Raw genomic sequence first — 19,851 nt, 5'->3', positions numbered from 1 at the left:
GATTGGCACGAACCCTCCGATATAAATTTATAGCATCTCTAATGCTAAAAAATCCCATTCCTTGCGCTGGAGCAAGAGGAATGCGTGGATGTTTTCTCACTGCTTCTTCTGATTTTAGGTGTATGCAAAACCGAGCTGTAGAATAAAAATTGCTCAGTTAAATTATAGATATACAAAAAAGCTTTATTCTTATTCCTGGTGCGGTATTTAAGGACCTAGCAACACTGTCATATTTTGCGCATACAAGCACTGATTGTCCTGAACTGTATGAAGGTTCTTGAAGCACCGTTTTCTAAAGACTTCTTCACAGCACGAACCAATTTCTGGCATATAAGTAATGTTGATTTCCTTAGTTTCGTTATCAAATTTCGTTATTATTTCAGGCAACTGTACAACCTTCCATAGTTCACAATGACTCTTCTCAGTTATTTCCAGTAATTTTGACGAATCTGAGCTTTGTTTTGATGAACCTGCATGAAAAAAAATGAAGAAAAAAACGAAATTCAGGTTTCTCAGAAGGCCAAAGAAGAGTTGAAGCAACCGTGAGTTTCCAGAAGTAAAATACCGCTTTCAAAACCATCGTGTATTAGGCTGATGGGCATTATGTGCACACTGTCACTTTGTCGCTGCAGAAAAAAAAAACAGTAATGAACGCTAATGGAACCCAGCTTACATAAAAACAGGAAGGGTAAGAGTGACGAAAAAGCCCGACTTTTCTGAGTAATAGAATTGCCGAAAACTGCGGGGACACCCAAGCAATTTTTACTTGTGAATATCAAAGCATTGATGTCCAAATTGAACACAACTGAGAGGTCCTTCTAGTTTAACCTCAGAATATTTGTGGTTGTTGCACCACTGTGCAGGATATGTATACAAAATACTTCCAAGAAGCACCTCATAAGCTACTCATTCTTGCTGCTTACTAGAACAACCACATAAATAATTAAACCGGATGGTAAGTCAATCCGACTAAAACTATATCAAGCCATGATTATATTCTAAATAAAAGATTACAATTGACCCCACTGAACATGCTGCTGTAAACAAATCGCTGGTCCTAGCAAAAAAAAAGTCTTATTTTTGGCTCCGAACCTGGTGATTAGCCCGAACATACTTTTCTTTACCACTACAAAACTTAGACTGAACAGCCCCGCTGTATTAGCAGTTCCTCAAGAACGCTGCGAGAGCATTCCGTGTGAACAAGGCGATGGCGCTTGTGGAAGTGCTAGCCGGGCTAGATTGTCAAACACTCCCAGATGTTGCGGCGTTTACACGAGGGAGGTTTCCGGAGGAGAAATACAAACGGGAATATGACGTCCTACCCTCGTCCAGCTCCTTCGCTCCCACGGATAATGTGACCATCGGGCGGATATCACTGCTTCCAGACACTTAGGTATAAACTCGTGGTTAAGCCAGGTATGACGGCTGTGCCTAGGTGATTGGCTAGCCATGACTGTGATTACGCTTGGGGTGACAGGCATCGTTGGGCACCCGCGGGGTGGTCAGACGCTACTTGCCGACCACCGCTCAAAGCCGTTCAGTCCCGTGCAACGCTCACACAAGGAGGCTCGGCCTAGCTTTCACTTATGGTGAACGCGGAGTTCCTCTTCGCCAGGTGCAAGACGAGTCACGTAGCCCGAAACTACCCAGCGGCACATGTCTGGGCCAGCAGTTGAGGAACAGAGAGGCGTCGGGGGTGGTCGGCTGCCTATCAACTTAGTGGCCGGTCCCGCCGGCACCGCTTGAAAACGGTGCCTTGTGCGCAGCGCTGGAAGCGCGCCCGACGAGTAACGTGATGTGCTGCAAGGGGTGAATCGCAGTTCGTGCAAATGCAATACTTGTGCATCCACGTCGAAGCCGGTGGACGGCAGTAGAAAAGCTTTGCTTTGGACTCGGCCGTGAGTGTGGATATGGTATGTCTAATAATTTCGCCTAGGGTACACAACGCCACGTGACGAGCGAGGCAGTGGGCATAGAGTCTTGCGCTCAATGTAACCGGCTGCTCGGCAGTAATGGGTTACCATTAATATTGCGGCACATTGCGGATTTGGTAAGCGGCCCGCATGAGCGGTTATAGCGAAATTTGCCGTTACATTATGAGCTCCTTCCCTGTACGTGCAGCTTTGTTTGCGCCATCTCTTGCATTTAGACGATCGGTAAGAAGCTGCCGCTGCACTTGCTTGCGCCCTTCATGGCTGTTCCAAGGCTATTTTGGGACAGCCGTAACCCCACAACGCGCTGGTGAGGATCCTTCGCCGCTCCTGCGGTGAGCCGATGGTGAGCGTGGCGGGTGTTCACGTTTAGCGCCATGAAAATCAACAAACGCAAAAACTCAGGATATCGGGAGGCTCTTTGCCACACAAGTCTCAGAAATCAAGTCGCCTCCTCCACGAAGGATCGGATCGTTCGTTGTTCACCAATAGAAACTCCGACTCCATTTGTGAGCGGCGCGCCGGTAGATACCATGATGCAGTGGTCACGTGGCACGTACGGTTAGAAGCTACATGGCAGCATATTTCTCTATAGCAAGGAGGAAAGAAAAGCTAAGGAGAGGCCCTGACGCTACCTCTATTTGAGCAGCAAAATCCATTTTTGGAGGTCGACTTTTTTTGCTTGTGTTTTGCGCGCACGCGCTACCTTCTCCTCCATCGCTCAGTCCACTGTCGTCTGCTTCGTCTCTTCTTTTTCATCATTGGCTGCCGGCTGCGTCGCGAAGTGACGTAGGGCATCGGTGGGCAAGCCCTCGGCGCTGTTGCTAGGAAACCCGATGAGCGTGACCCGAAAAGTGCGGAAAAAGCCACGTGATTTCCTCCGGAACTCTGCAATCCGCAAGGCAACACCCCAGTCTCTCCCTGAGCTTCTCATCCCTCCATGCTGTATACTGTGAGCACCTTTTCAGTGAGGTGCGTGCTTGATACAGTACCGAGCAAGGCTCTCATAACCACTTCGACTAATTTCTGATTTCTACGTTCCTCGGTGTTGCCTAGCAGCACGGCGTTTTAATTGTAGTGCAAAACTCGACCCTTAAAACTCGGCACGCCTCCTGCTTTGGGTCGCATCAAAAGTATCCGTTTTTCAAGCGGGAGGCTTGATGCCTTATGTTTTAAGTTAGTTATTGTTCGCGAATTCGAGACATTTAAGTCGAGCAAATATGTGCATAATTTTAGTTTGCATGTTAACTTGATTTGATTTAATTAAGTTAATATATGTGCTACGCTCCATAGTGGGTGTCTTAATGATTTGTAGTCTTTAGAGTGGCTTGCCATTGAAGTCTGGATTCGTTTTCCTACTACGGGATCGAAGTGTAAGGTGGGGATTTGTTTCCATATCTCCAGAACAGAGGAGGAAAGAATTCACGACATAGCCCTCGCAAGCAATCACGACCAGAAAATGTGAGCATGGGAGAAAAAAACTATGGCTCGAGTACCTTGAAAAGAGGGAGGAGCGTAGACATACGTGAATAGCGCAAAAATTATGCTTTTGAGCCATACTGCGAAGAAAGTATCTATTATGCCCACTGAAGGTTTCATTCAAAACACGGAGTTTTATAATTGTGGTTTGAAAAGATGTAGCGGATTTCGACACAAATTGAAATCGCTGAGTTGAAGATACATTATATAGGACGTAATCAGCATGTTGAGTGATTGGCATCAGGCAGTACGAACCAGCGTAGGGCCCAAGAAGACACAAATTATTTGGAGAACGAAGTGGACAGCAGATAGGTCGTCGCCAGGATGAACAGGTTATCAGACATGTAGAAAGGCTTCTTGTAAGGCACACCACCACGAAGGCAGCTCCCATTACAGCTAATGATGTTAACCTTTACACAACTAGGGCTTTCAGGGAAGAGGCAGTTTATCCACTCGAACTTTGACAGATCTCAGCAAAGCAAAGATAGATCTCAGTTGGGCTAGTTGGTTAATATTCATACTTAAAACTGCGCATTCAGACGGGACAAGAAAAATAAGACACAGGACGGGCGCAGACTCACAAATAGTTTATTGAAAAAATTGATCATGCTAATATACCCACACCAGCACATTGTTTGATTGATTGATTGATTGTAGGGTTTAACGCGCCGACGCAACGCAGGCGATGAGGCGCGCCGTAGTGGAGGGCTACGGATTAATTTTGACCGCCTGGGGATCTTTAACGTGCGCCGAAATCTCGTACACAAGGGCGTTTTTGCTTTTCGCCTCCATCAGAAAAGCGGCCGCCGCGGCCGGGAATCGAACCCGCGACCTCGTGCTCAGCAGCGCAAGCACACCAGCACATGCGCACATATGTCACCACCTTCATCACATGATATAACGGATTAGAGATTCATATTCATTGCCACATAAAGATATCGATAGTTCACTTACACACTGTTCACCATGCTTTCGAATGAAAAAGGCCATGAATAATTCCTCGATTGGTTAAAGGCCTCGATTAAACTAGTGAGTCTGCGCCCATCCTGCGTCTTCTTTTCCAGGTCCCATCTGAATGGGCAGTTTTAAGTATGAACTTTGATAGACTTTTTAGGCGAACTATACACTACCAGCAGAGTTGGGCGTTTCCGCGAACGGAATACGAAAACGATGCAATTCGTACCACACAATCGTGGCAAACCTGCAACATCTGGCCTAGCTAGAGGGCCTTTGCAGCGACTGAACCGGTGCAGTTCCGATTGACGCTTCCTGAAAGAGATCTCGGCCAGTAACGTTGGTGCTCCAATATTTCCTTCGGTGTTGTTGGAGTCGTAGAGTGCACAGCTGTTTTTTACATGAAGACGACCACCACTTCACAAGAAGGCAGGTAGCTTTGATGACAACCACGGTCCAGCACAACCAGCCCATTTGGAACGACCACAATATTGGGAAGAACGCCACCGCCGGAAGCAAACCTTTGGTTCTTCAACAAAATGGGACCTCATAGGGAGCACCAGCCGTCGCCTTCATTTCAAACTTGCGTACTTAGAATGCAATTCTGCCCTATGCCAAATGAGAGTCTTTCATGAGGTTAGAAAGCGGCCAGAAAGAAAAAGAGCTAAACTAGTAAAAAATAAAAACATATAACTTGTGACGCCTTTATCAAACTAACTTTGTTAAGTAGACACTCCGTTGGTCTCCGTCAAGCAAGGTTAGCGCACAATAGACGAATCCGCGCGTTTCGTGTCGGCTCTACATGACTATTAAAGCAATAGGGAAGGGCGCCCCTGAGCTGCCGGTTGGGAAGAACTCAGATCATTCACCTTTAACATTCTGAAGGATATTTGATCGCCGTTTGCGCTCCTGAACGATATAACCATTACTTGAGCAAATTTTCCTAACAAAATTGTGTGGAGTGCTTGGGTTCATCCCCATCCTGGCCTCCGTAGCGCATCATCTCGGCCTGGGCGAAATCGTCGAGAGAACATGGGCCGTGTCGGGCAGCCTCAACCCATTACGACCAGCTTCCGACACTGTTCCTCGCCCCGTGTCCCCAGCACGTGAGCAGCCGATCAAGACCAGTCGTTAGAAGTCGAGACTAGACCAACAGAAGATGCCGCGTCTCCAGCCGTCTGGTTCGAGTTCCTTAGACGCGTTCGTCTCTACCTTCAAGACATCGCTCTTTCGGCGCTAGGCACCATCAAGGAATGTTTCACCGCATTGCTCATCCGCATCTCAATCGTAAAGGTGCAACGATTCGGGGGGGATGTTACGGACTCAAGTGGGCAATCCGTCAGAGCGCCTTGATCTAAGAATCATGACGACTACGACGAAGTTCCCGGCGCCCACATTGGTGGAGCTCTGTCATGGCCTGGCCAGTCCCCCCTGGTGGGTACGGGCCTAAAACTTTGAGGGCATCATCGTCACCATAATCATGATCATCTGTCATGGCCGCTATGTACAAAATTCAAATAGACCCCATGCCATCGTTCGCCTCACAAGGTCCGACCGCACGTAACAATATCTTGCCCTTTACTGCAAATGTTACTTGGTCTCCGCAATTCCTTTCACTCAGGTGAACAACGTTGTACATACCGCAACAGCCTTCTCTATAACACTCGAGCGGCGTGCTGCGGGCTGCACCGGCGACGCCTATCGGTGGCACCGATGCGACATCGGGTTCGAGATAGCTTGCATGTGCGCGTGCGCGGCCACCCTGACATGATCAGGTTGTCTTTGTCGGCGGTTTTGGCTGCCGCTGTTTCAGAGGATGCTTTGGCCGCCGGAAGCGCTGTCGGCGGCGCCGCTTGTGAGGCGCGCGCAGAGCGGGCGCCACTCGGCGCGCGTTGCTGCTGCGTCACTGTTCCTGTCGTGCGTCTGCGCTCGGAAGAAAGTGCCACGTCTTGGTTCTGCCAAACTGCTGCGTGTAACGGCGCGTTGTGGGCTGCGAATTTATGCGCCGATTTGGTAGTTGGTCGATGGCGGCGACGGTTGGATTTCATAGAGCGGCTTTTAGATGGGACGCACGTCTTGCTTTCGGGTATGTCCCTCCGTTGTCGCGGCGTCCGCATGCTCACTGCACATGTGCAACTCTCCTCCGTTCTTCTCTCCGACAGCTGTGCGCAGCGCTCTCGCTCCGTCTCATTATCATAACAGCTGGGGCCCTATTCTCGACTGCACAAATTGCCGGCATTTCGCCCATGTTTTTTTGCGTAAGCACGACGCAAGCTATCAGTGACGTGCTGCACCTATAGCTATGACGACATGCAGTGTAATTTGACGAGTCACTCATAAAGATCGCTACCAAGGCATCAAATATTGTGCAAGAAAGATATAAAAACACTTGGCATGTACTATAAAAATTAAGACGGTAGCGGAGGCTGACAAGAAAAACACATTTCTGGAGGTCAAATTTGACGCCAACACCACAAGGCGATCGAGTAACGTTGATCCAAAAGCGAGCGAAAGGCGGATGTCGAGCTAAAGAACATCACACAATTTTTTTATCGTATCTATTTATTTCTTTCAATCGCTTTTATTAACATAGCTGGGCTCTCTGCTTCAATGCAAGCTTTGTTGCGTTATCACCTTCCCTGCCGCCACCACCGCCACGCCATCGTCTGCTACTATGTTACAAGTTTATGGCGTGATCACAGAAAAAGACGGCCGCGACCATCGCTTCTATGACACATAAGAGCAACGAAGCGCTACGCCTGATAACCGCGGAGCGCACCGATGTCGCCGATTCACTCATTCGTCAAGCTCGACTGCAATCAGCGCTGTAATGAACTAAATAGTCACTTTTAATTGTTATTTTTCTCTTGAGTTCGATCATGTGACCCAACAGCTTACTAGGACAAGTATGGACAAATGCCATGCATTGGGTTCTCTTTGTCATGCAGAGGCTTGTACTGCCCTCTTATGTTGCGGTTACGCCAAACAAATAATTTTTATTTCATTGCCAAACATAGAAGCAAAATACTGCATGTTATTTGTATGTTCCTTGATCGCTGACTTGGAAGCAGTTGAAACTATAATTTGTTCCGGTAGGAAACACGCTTTAAACAGCGCGCATGCGAAACTGCGCCTGCTGCAAATTGCCGCACATTTCGCGGCGCCGTAAGCCGGGGCAATATTGTGCCCTATTTTGCTTGTATTTTGCGACAAAAACAGCCGCCATTTTCAAGCTGTTACGTAGCGTTACGTCACTTTTACGCAGGCTGAAGTTGCCAATGCATGACGTAATCGTTCCCGCCAACTGTTTAAATTACGTCACGCCTTCTCAGCCAATCACAGAGGGGGTGTGTATTACAGCAGTATTGTTGTTGAATAGCAAAGGCAGGCTTACGTTGTCATGTCCGCTGCATTTAGTCTGGTTTTTCATTGCCGGCCAAGAATTATGCGCCTTTAGTAACGAGAAATAAGGCAAACTTTAGAACTGGTGTCCGCAGACGACATGAAACGTCAAAATGACGACAGCACACACAACCGCTTTGTCAACCGGAAGCACGTGACCAAAATTGAAAGCCAATCAGAAAAGACTTCCGGAAAATTGCCTGAATTGCCGGAAATTTGTGCAGTCGAGAATAGGGCCCCTGCTGTGCGCGCGCTTCACCTACGTTCGCGTCTCCTCCGGCGCGCAAGCGTGCGCATGCGCGCGACTCTCCCCCCGGCTCCTCTCCTTTCAAAAGCGGGAATATGAGCGGGGGAGCGAACGGCGCCGGATCAGTCAATCGCTCGCTCTCGCCCTTGACTTGACTTTTCTTGACGATACCTCCGTGCTTGACTTGAAGAAGAAGATTTTCCGATGAAGACGTGATGGAAGCAACAGTCCCTTCAGCGAGTGGACTGACGCAATCCAATAACAGCGTCAGTCCAAACGCTCATACGAATACATGCGGGTGTTCGTATAAGGACATCCGCATGTGATGGAAATGCATCATACGCGTTCACAACACGTTTCACGCGATTAAGAGAATCAACCCAATGGAAACGCCAATCGAACCCCCCGATACGTCGCATCACATCAGGGTTCCCTCGCGGGGAGATGGGCGTAATTTTTTATCATTCCAGTGGTCATGCTTTAATGTCAATGGGCGCAATGAACGGACAGTGAGCGGAGGGTCGTGTGGGATGATGTTGCGTATCTCGCATAGAGGGAAAAGAGCTGCCGGAGCACAACATTGTTATATTAATTACTTTTATATATGATAAAATGGATCAATGTTATCAATGTAACTTAGATAAAGAGGAAGTTTATGTGTCTAATTATTCCGTCGACCTTCACAGCACTTGAACGAAAACTGCCAGTCATCAGGTGTCGTATAAGAAAGCCCCTGGATGCCTCCAGCGAATTAGAGGAAGTTAGAGCGAACCAGAGAAAGATTTAGAACGATTTAATGACACTAAGAATTAAGGAGTATGAAAAAGCGAATTAAGAATAATGCTATTGAATTAAGAGACATAAAAGTTAAATGACCAGAAAAAAAGGGAATTAGGTAGACCCGGGAAATAAAAAGAATTAGTGCCAGTTAAAACGGATACAATTAGGTGAATTTCAGAGTATATCAAGGTAACTTCAAGTTAATAAAGGTTAATCAAACTTAACTGGCAGATGTCAAGGTGTGCTAAGGTTAAACCAGGCGCATCAGAAAAGAATATAAGCGAAATTAATTGTGAGTATTCAACGCAACTTATAGTGAATAAAGTAGTCAATTAAGTTAGATAAAATAAATTAACATGAACCCAACTAAATTCCCATGGACCGAAGTGAATTACGAAGACAAAGCAGATGGACACGAATCAATGCGAAGTAAGCAGAATCAGAGTCAAGTAACTTCAATCAAAGTAAACCTAGTCGTGTCTTAGTTTCAACCCGTCGGCGGCCGGTGGACTAAGTGCTGTACCATAAACGCTGAGCCGACTGGCTCTGACTGCATTCCAATTCGCGGAGAGCTTGGTAGACAGCCTACGAAGGAGTCTAACTAGACGTCTAAAGGGATAAAATTGGAACGGCGCCGCGGTCCCAAACGCAACACCAGCGCAGACGACAGCCACGTAGCAGACATGTTGAAAAATGCAAGCCGCAGGTCTCGTAACTAATATTGCCGTTGTTATTACAAACAATACGTGGTTTAAAAAATTAAAAAAAGTAATCTTCACCACTAGTAAATTATACTAAATATTTCAATGAAAGAACAAGTGCTTTCGTTTTAATATTAATACGCAAAAAGGTGGCGCTGGTGTAACTTATTAGTTTAGGCAGAAAGGTAGCCTGTATCGTTGCTGACTTTGATGCCGTCTCCTCGAAGCAGTCTTCGTTGAATGCTTCGTTCGAATTGGAACGGTGCTTAACATGGCGGGCTGTCCGCGAAGACGGCAACGAATCCGCTTAAGAGACATTGGAACGCACCCTCTGTCGCAGGGTCGGCAAGCCGTTCAGTAGCGCAGTCAAGCCAAGTCATCTCCTCCTGAGGTCACACGAAAACGCCACAGAATACGGGCGAAGATGCAGAGAGGAGCACAGGATCTTCGAATTGATTTGTCTACTTTAAAAATTCGCGTAAACGCACTCGGAGTAGTCCAAACATGGCATGTGAACTCCGGACTACAATGTGCGCCAGGAATCCCACAATGTTTACAAATCACTTCAGTGTCCCTTTAAGATATAAGAGTGTCTAGTACAACTAATCCACCCACACCTATAAATCTGAACAAACTTGCACTGAATACCGTTATTAGCTCTAAATATCCCAACTTGAATATAACCAGCAAATTAAATTGTGGAATGCACATTGAACAGATAATCGCTAAAGCAAACAGAATGGTTCGGTGCCTACGTCGCAACTTTGCCACACCTGCTTCTTTCTTGAAACTCACTCTTTACAAAATAGTTATTCGCCCTAAATTAGAATACGCTGCCTGTTTGGGATCCTGTATATCCTAATCCATTACACTCAGTCGAAATTAAGGAACCATGAGGTGGTCATCGTGCGCTCAATCCTAAAATGCTAGGATTTTATTTCCGCATAGTTGTGCTGCTGATCTGGGCCTTCTTACTGTTCAAGTATGACTGGAAATTATTTATACCACAATACACCTTTTGATTAACTGAGGTGCGCATGCGCTGCGAACTTACTTTTTCTATTTCTTCTTTCTGAAAAAAGTTGCACAACTGTACAATTCTTTTCCGTGTAGAGGTGGAGCCAGTGTGGTGGTAGCAGTGCGTAATCGTTAAAAGCTGAAAAATTAGAAAATTTCTTATTTTTAAAACGACATGTCCGTCTTAGTAAGTCGAACATTGGTAGCACAGAAAATAAAGCAATATCGACTACTTTCTACTATGACAAAGGCTGCGGCAATTACTAGGTGTATTACATCCATAATAAACCTTTGCCACGTTTTTTTCTATTTTAGGAGTTTGTTCTTTGTGCATCTTACTAGGCAAGGTGTATTTATTTTCAGCGACGTTTGAACCTAGAAAAACTGTGGGTGGTCGATAATTGTGATTACCTTACATAGCCCGCTGCTGTTTTGAACACCTAAGAAGGCAAGTAAGCGTAACGATAACCGTCAGATTTTAGGGTCGGGTTGCGCAAGAACTCGTGGACGTAGACATCTGCCTACGGAAGCAGCAGATCCTAAATACAACAAGCAACATCATCCTGATCATATTTCTAATCTAAGGTTTATTTTACCGCCGCCTATTATCTTATTTCTTTATTTCTTATTTCTTATTTCTTATTCCCTTATTTCTTTCGCCTCCCCCCACCCCAAACTTCCCTTCGTGAGTTTATTTGCTCACTGACACCCCACAACTACATTTGACAGTCTCCTCCTTGTATCAGGTATCATTTTCCCCCATATATTCGTTTATTATCCCTTCTCTCTTGTTTCCTGTGTTTCTCGTGCCCTATTCCTTATTCGCCTCCTCCCGATCGTGACTTCCCGCACTTTCCGATATTTCCGCCTTTCTCTTATCCATCATGACCATCTACAACAAGATGAACAGCATCAACAACAATCACAGCCTACTAAGGTCCACTGTAGGATGAAAGCTTCACCCACTGACCTTCACCCGCTCTTGTGCTGCGCTGCCCGAGTGCATTCTTTGCCTCCTAATTTTCTTAGTTCACCCCTCCATGGTGCTGACGGCCTTCCCCTTCTTCTAGTCTTATCTCTCGGTATCTACTCCGTTACCCTCGTGGTGAACCTGTTTTCGGTTCGTCTCACTACATGGCCAGCCCAAGTCCATTTCTTTCTCTTCACTTCAACTCTGATATTTACTCCAATTTGTTCCCTTATACAAGAACCTTGTTTTTTGTCCCTAAGCGTTATTCCTATCCATAGCCGTTCCATGGCCCATTGAGCCGACCTACGTTTGCTTTCCAGTTGTTTAATCAGGCTTAACACCCCCGTAGTTTCTCTCTGCTCCTGTTTCCTCCTTCCATTTCCTCATTGTAGTCATCCATTCAAATTGCTTTCTTCCCTCATCGCTTACCCGTTTTTTGCCAAATCCTTCTCTTCTCTCCCCGCTACACTCATTTTTACTGGATAATAACTCACAGAACATCTCCCATTTGGTGAGTAACCCACAACGGTCGACTTGCGTTAGTACGAAGTCCACGGGGACCGGAAAACAACTCCAATTAACTAATCTTTCAAATAAACAAACAGCGCGAACCCAGAATTCTTATGCGCAAAACAACGCACCTTCCTTGTCGATTTCGTTGCATCTTCGTTGAGCCTCATTCCTAAAATCGAAGCCTGAAGTGCCCACCACACATAGTGCTCCCACAGCGCTGCGGGCTATAAATAGAGTCGAGGACCTAAGAGAGATCCGCCAGCGGACTGCAGCCTCGACTGAGTAATACGCCCGCTTTATCAACAATGGTGCTGTTCAATTTGTGACGTCGCCGGCATCAGTAGGCAACGCGGAGTGGTTTTCCCGCTTTAACATTTCAAATTTTATCGAGGAAGGACGGTAACATGGATGAATTTATTAAAAAAAATTTTATTTGCCGACATGAATGGTGTACGCTTGTCGCTATTGAGAAAGTACTTCCATTAGATTGATTGATCGTATTGTTTAACGCGCCCACGAAGCGCAGGCGATGAGGCGCGCCTAAATAGTGGAGGGCTCCGGATTAATTTAACCCTCCTGGTGATCGTTAACGTGCGGCGAAATCTCGTACACACGGGCGTTTTTTTCCATTTCGCCTGCATCGAAAACGCGGCTGCCGCAGCCGGCAATGAGATCTGCGGCCTCTGGCTCAAATTATTCTATAAGATTGCGCGTGAAATTGCAGGAGGAGTACATAACAATTATAATTCGGAGGCTTCAAATCATTGCGAGTCGATTGTGGTTAGAAGGATAACTAAAAGAATTTTAGCTGACGCCAGTTACAATGATATAGATAGACCAACAGCTGAACGCGAAAATGTCTGATGTTAACCCAACGAAGGCTGTGGGAATTACAACGGAATCCACATTAATCGCAACACAGAAGGTTATAATGGCGTTAAAAAATAACTCGTAGAAGCAAGCATATTGATTGCTAACCTATTTTGTATATCTTTTTCACTCCTGGTCGCAACGAACACTTTTATGTAAATGTACACGCGAAACTTGTAGAGTGGCGGACATAACTATATCCCATAAAAATGACTTTACACAACACTTGCGTTTCAGCATACTCGGTGCGGGCGTAATAGAGTGCGTATTTCTTCTTGCGCGTCCTCCCCGAACATTACAGAACGAGGCTATGTTCATATTCGACCACACACAGTTGTGTTTCTCTCAACGATTTCTTCGTAGAGAAGAGGTGCGTCGCATCACCTAAGCGCCGCACGGGTCGAAATCGCCATGAGATTTTGCGACTCCAGCGGCATTGTGAACCTGGTTTCACACCTTGAAGGATTTGACTTGGCCGAGCGGTATGTATTATACCCCTTTACAGCTTGAGCAACTTTCTGTCTGGTCACGAACTGCCTGGTACTTTTTTTAATGCGTAGCATTCATTGCTGATTACCCCCCCAGCCCGGGCCATGTAACACTTTGAATTTCCGAAAAATGCCGATATCACGGAAGTTCTACCTGTAATCGCTATAATGGCGAAAATGGAAAGAACTGGTAGTTAGAAATTTGGAAAAACTAAAAAAAGAAAAAAAAAGAAATACCTAAAATAACGAAACGTGTAACGGGCCGCATTTCCACAATAATGCAGATTTCGCGAAAGTTCCATATGTAATCTTTATAACACCGTGAATAGAGATATTTACTCGGGCGAGATTTCGAAAAAATCAAAAAGTAAAAAAATAAAACAAACATTCGGAGAATGGCAAAACGTGTACTGCAATGAATTTCTATAATAATTCAGATTTCATGAAAGCTCAACCTGAAAGCGGTATCATAGCATAAGTGGAGATAATGGTGCAACGAAATTGTGAAGAGCTAAAAAATAGGAAAAATATAAAATAATCACGAAAAACGGCGAACTGTGTAACGCCCTGCATTTTCACAGTAAGGCAAATTTCGCGAAAGTTACAAATGTAATCGTTAGAATAATGTAAATGGAGAAAATCGGTAGGACGAAACTTTGAAAAACTAAAAACAAGAAGAAAGTATGAAAAATTACCGAGAATGGCCAGAGTAATACCGCATGGCATTTCCGCAATATTGCAGATTTTGGGAAAGTTCCACTGTAATTGTTATAATAATGCAAACGAAGATAATTTGTCGGACAAAATTTTGAGAGTTAAATAAAGAGAACTATACAATAATAACGAAAAATGGTGAGCCCTGTAACACCCTGCATTTACACAGTAATGCAAATCTCGCGAAAGCTCCAAATGTAATCGTTGTAACGTAAGTGAAGATAATTGGTCTGGCTTAATTTTGAAAAACAAAACATTAAGAAAAATATTTAAAAAATTGCGGGAAATGGCAGAACGCATACCGCATGCATTTCCACAGTATTGGAGATTTCGCGAAACCTCCACCTGTAGTCGTTTATAATCGCGTAAATGGAGATGTATGGTTGAACAAAATATGGAAAAACTAAAAAATCAGAGAAATAAAAAAATTACGGAAAATGGCGAACGGTGCAACGCCCTGCATTTCCACAGTAATGCCGATTTCGCAAAAGTTCTAATTGTAATCGTTAAACTAACGTAATTGTGACGAACGCCGGACGAAATATTGAAAAACAAAAAATAGGAATATATTAATAAATTACGGAGAAGGGCAAGACGTATACCGCATGGCATTTCCAAAATATTGCAGATTTCGCGAAAGTTCCACTCGCAATTGGTATAATAGCGTAAATCCAGAGCATTTGTCAAACAAAATGTTGAAAAACTAAAAAAATAAGAAAAATATACAATACTTACGTAAAATGACGCACCGTGTAACGCCCTACAGTTCCACAATAATGCATTTTTCTCGAAAGTTCAAATTTAATCGTTATAATAACGTAGTTGGAGATAATTGTCCGAACGAAATATATAAAGACAATGAAATGCTAAAAATATAAATATTTCCACAATATTGCAGATTTCGCAAAAGGTTCATCTGTAACCTGCATTTTCACAATAATTAGGATGCTGTAGAAGTTCCGCGTATAATCATTATATTAGCGTAATTAAGATTATTGGTAGAAAGAAATTTTGAAACACTAAAAGAACAAAAAAAATAGACAAAAAATTACAGGAAATGGTGAAGCGTGTAACGCGCTGCCTTTCCACAATAATCCAGATTTCGCGAAAAAGGTCAATTGTTTAACAAGGATTTAGAATAAACAAAAAAAAAATGGCTGGAAAAATCTCATACTCAAGCCAAGCGGCAGAAGAATGCTATGCATTAGTAGTTAATTCTCTGAATATCTGCAGAATTTTTTTCCAATACTGAATGTTAACCCTGAAGAATCTATGCCCTAGAGCAGCGATCGGCAACCTGGTGCCCGCGGGCAGATGCGGGCCACGGGGAAGTATTATGCGGCCCTAGTACGACGTCAGGTCCCCTGTGTCCTTGTAACTTCCATCGAGCTGAAGGCTAGCATGGCAATTTTAGCCTCAAATGGGGTGAGACAGGAAGAAAGCAAGATCGCTTCCAGCCGCCATTGTGACCCATCTTCACACTTAGTCAGATTACTGCTTCGTTTCCTTTCGTTGCACTGGTCGAAAAAAGCGCCGCGTCCGCCCCTTTCCCGATTAGCGATCGGGCCCGTGCATGTCCACTTAATGCAACCCGGCCCTCTACCTCAAAAAGTTGTTCACCCCTGCCCTAGAGAGAAAAAAAATGCAGCAGGAAGACCTAAATTTAATACAGCATTTAACAGATATCTTTTGTTTGTGTGCCTCATAGGGCTCAGTAGACTATGAAAATGTGCAAAATGCACTTTAGATAATAGGCAACAATTGGTACACTCACAGCTCTTTGCTTTGGTGGAGTTCATATAGTCATATCTGCCTGTCCCGTTGTCATAGTATACCATATTAAATAACTCACCTGACCTGCAAAGAGAAAATGTCTTGCAGTGTATACTTGCTTGCCCTAAAGCATTTGACCCTTTTCAAACACTCCGAAGATCACACGATTAACCTTCAGCGCACTCCCACTAGCTGTTCGGCTATAGCCGCCCACTGTTGAAGATAATCATCAGCGGATCTCCCGTACAAGGCACAATAGAAGTGACCAAGAAGAAGCCTTGTCTCGTGTAGCATGCAACCATCATCATGTAGTTTTTTCTGCCGTTTCTTTCTTTTTAAACTTGCGCTGTGGAAACGTCCTGCGTCTCGCGTTACTAAAGATGGTGCCGTGACCAGGATACAACTCCTCGTAACCCAGAGAAGACAACCTGCCATGGAGCAGCAGTGAAGAAAACGGCGGTGGAGCAGCGAATCAGCCTCGAAAAGACAAAAAGATCGCAGCAGGCCGAACACGCGTGGAGCCAACGGATCCTCAAACGTAAGCGGAATTTCCACTTCGAAAAAAAGATGAGCAAGGAAGTCGCCGCAAAGAAGAGAGGGGCGTTGCGAAGGCAAAACACGCAGCTAATTAATGCGGCGGAGGCTCAAATGCAGCAACGAGCCGAGAGAGAGCATCCGATTTCCACGCAAGCCCAGATAAAGGCTATAGCATCAATCCTAGCGAAGTCCCACGAGCCGATGGAAGGTTATTTAACCAATGAGGTGGAGCACAATGAATTCTAGAGAGTGATAGAATACGACTTGAAACTTGCAGCCATCTCTTCAAACATCGAAAACTATTTAAAGTGGGAAACGGAAGGCATGCTGTCAGCTCAAGCGCAAGCACAGAGAATCGGATCGGCGAGTGATGCAACGCACGGTGCGCAAGACTCCACGGAGCTTGTGAAGCTTCCGAAATTAGAAATGATTAAGTTCAGTGGGAATTCCCTTGAATGGACTAGATTTTGGAGGCAATAAGCATCAGCAGTTCACTTGAGGCATAATATGAGCAATGGGCAGACGTCCAACTACCTCATGTCGACACTAACCGTCAAAGCGGCCGCAGCGATTGAAAGACTTCAGTTCTCAGCCGAAAGCAACTATGGACAAGCTATCAAGATTCTAAAAGAGACAAGACATTTGAGAGGCACGAGCAGTTGGTGGACCTGCACATGAAAGAGCTGTTGCGACTCGACAAGGTACCATAAGTATATCATACCGAAACCTGCGAAAGGTTTTCCAAAAGGTGCAGATACACTCGCTGGCACTACAGGCTCTCGGAGTGAACACAAAATGCTACGCCCTAATGTCGATGCCAGGACTGAAGAAAGCTATGCCAGGAGACCAGGAGAGCTTTTGATCCAATACAAGACAAATGAGGCATCTGAAAACAGGTCAACCAGAGCTTGAAATGGGGCTAGTTGGTTTCATACTCGCAACATTGCTGGCGTTAGGCGGGACAAGGACGACGAATTACACACAACTGGAGCGCACTCCAGTGCGCTCCAGTTGTGTGTAATTCGTCGTCCTTGTCCCGCCTAGCGCCAGCAATGTTTCGAAAACAAGTCGACGGCTAACAGCGAAGAAACGACATTATTGGGAAAGAGAAGTGCCGATGCGCTGCAAATAATGATAGAATTCCCACGGGAACAGGTGTGCTTACGCCAGGAAGCTCAGCGGAAGCAGGAGACAGAAGGTACAGGATCTAAACGGGAGAACAAAAAACCGTACAGCACGACCGCTAGCTTCTACGGCTTTGCGAACAAAGCCTGCTTGTTCTGCAAGCAAACTAACCACCTGACTGAAGACTTAACGCAAATCATACCTATAGAAGAGAAAAATAAGCTGCTAACCGAGAACAGGTCATGATTCAGAAGTACTCGACCGAATCATACGGCGCGGATTTGCAAAGCAAATCTGTTTTGCAAGAGATGCAAAGGCCGCCATGCAACATCCATATGCAAGACAAAAGACAAAAAGAGGCAGGAATCCACCACGGTAAAGCAAACAGCAACGTCCTTGATGCAATAAGTGCGGAACCCGACTGTAAACTGCGTGTTGCTGCCTACAGCAATAGCATGGGTCCAAGGAGAAGCATCAGAAGACGTCTGTCGAGAACTACTTGATAGTGGCAGTCAAAGAACCTTCATTAAAACATCTCTAGCGGAAAAGATCCGAGCAAAGATTCTAGGGCAAGAAAAGCTAAGAATTGGATCCTTCGGAGAGAACGAAAAATTTGAATGCATGGACGTCGTGAAGGTGATGGTAAAGAGTCGAGAAAAGGAGTCAGTTATAGCTGTCGAGGCCCTTAAAGTAGGGAGCATCTCACAGAGCCATATTCCAGAACCCTACAGAAACATCAGAGACAAGATGCGGGAACTCAAGCTAAAATTGGCGGACGACGAGTATGAAACTAAGGACGTTGGGACAACCGGAATTCTGATCGGGTCAGATCACCACTGAGAGTTCGTCACGGGACAAATACGACACATCGAGAACCGACTAGTCGCAGCCGAGACCACACTTGGCTGGATAGTGCATGGACCAGTCAGCGACAGTAGGATCAGACTGAAAGAGGCACAGGCGGTGATGGTACTCGAGGTTGAGGCAAGAAACACGGAGTTGAAGAAAGAACTGAAAAAATTTCTGGAGCCTAGAAGATATCGGAATTGAATCAAGGACTAGCCAGATGGACAAATGTAGCTTGGTTGCCGAAAAATTCAAAGAGCAGGTGTTGAAAAAATGGGCGCTATAAGGCGAACTTGCCGTAGAAGGAACACAACGACATGTAAACCAACAAGGACACTGCAATAACACGACTCATTCTGCTGAGAAGGAGGGTAATCAAGAACGAAATGCTGATAGTAAGGTATGACAAAGCCATCTCTGAATACTTCATTGAAAGAGTTGCCGAGAAAGAGAGCGAAAATACAAGATGCGAGTCCAATTTATATTATTACATGCCGCACCACGCGGTAATACGGGAAGACAGGGAAATGACGAAAGTTCGAGTAGTGCTTGATGCATCATCAAGCTCAATCAAGGGAAAGTCATTAAATGACGTTGTGAAAAATGACGTTGTGGAAGCCGGTCCTAATTTCAACGAAGATATGCTTTCGCTACTTCTCAACTTTCGGAAAGAAAAGGTAGCTCTAATGGGTGACGCTGAGAAAGCATTTCTGCAAATAGCAATTCACAAAGGTGACCGAGGCGCATTACGATTTTTTGGTGGAAACACGACGCTGAAGGCGGGCTGACTAACGAAGTACAAACGTGCAGAATGACCAGAGTCACACTTGGAACAACGCCAAGCACGTTCCTCATAGCGGCGACAATTAAACATCACTTGCAGAAAATGAAGAATGAATTCCCAATTACCACAGAGAAACTTATGAAAGTAATTTACATCGACGACGTGATTTTTGCAGCAGATACGGTTGAGAAAGCCCTTGAGCTGTACAAGGGATCCAAAGAGATTTTTCAAAGGGCATCAATGAACCTCCTAAAATGGACGTGGAATGACAAAAAGCTCAATAACATATTACACGCCAACGAAAATGACACAGCCCACCAAAAACACAATCGAATGGGGACACAACAATACTGGATATGAGATGGAAATACTCCGAGTACATGCTGCCATTCCCAGTAGAATAATAGATGTTCCAAGCGACGACGACAAACATGACCAAACGAGCAGTGTTACAGGCGACGGCGAAAATGTTTGACCCCATTGGACTACTATCGCCATTCACAATACGAGCCAAAACGGGATTTCAACGCCTCTGGAAGATGGGCGCAACATGGGACGACCAGTTACCATCAGATGAAAGCCGCCAATAGAATAAAATACTTAAAGAATCAGAACAGTTAAAATGTCTTCAGGTGCAACGATGTTACGTGAGCGAAGAAAAGAACATACAAAACCGGTACCTGCACGTGTTCTCGGACGCAAGACCATCGGCGTATGGAG

At 45.2% G+C, this 19,851-nt stretch overlaps 1 long non-coding RNA gene across 1 annotated transcript in view; it reads right to left on the bottom strand.

Annotated features, from left to right (window-relative positions):
• Nucleotides 1-200: 200 nt before the first annotated feature.
• LOC144167352 (uncharacterized) overlaps nt 201-19,851 on the bottom strand; it is a 59,401-nt gene continuing 39,750 nt past the window's right edge. Inside the window, exons 3-5 of the long non-coding RNA XR_013321963.1 lie at nt 15,841-15,923; nt 10,549-10,650; nt 201-470 (exon numbers count right to left, since the gene is read on the bottom strand). This is a non-coding gene — a long non-coding RNA (uncharacterized LOC144167352). The remainder of the gene's footprint in view (nt 471-10,548; nt 10,651-15,840; nt 15,924-19,851) is intronic.

This window comes from Haemaphysalis longicornis, unplaced genomic scaffold (genome assembly GCF_048455015.1).
Source record: "Haemaphysalis longicornis isolate Haplotype H1 unplaced genomic scaffold, Haemaphysalis longicornis Haplotype H1 scaffold_2, whole genome shotgun sequence".
In the NCBI taxonomy this organism is placed as follows: Eukaryota; Metazoa; Arthropoda; class Arachnida; order Ixodida; family Ixodidae; genus Haemaphysalis; species Haemaphysalis longicornis.
This window is presented reverse-complemented; position numbering and strand designations above follow the sequence as displayed.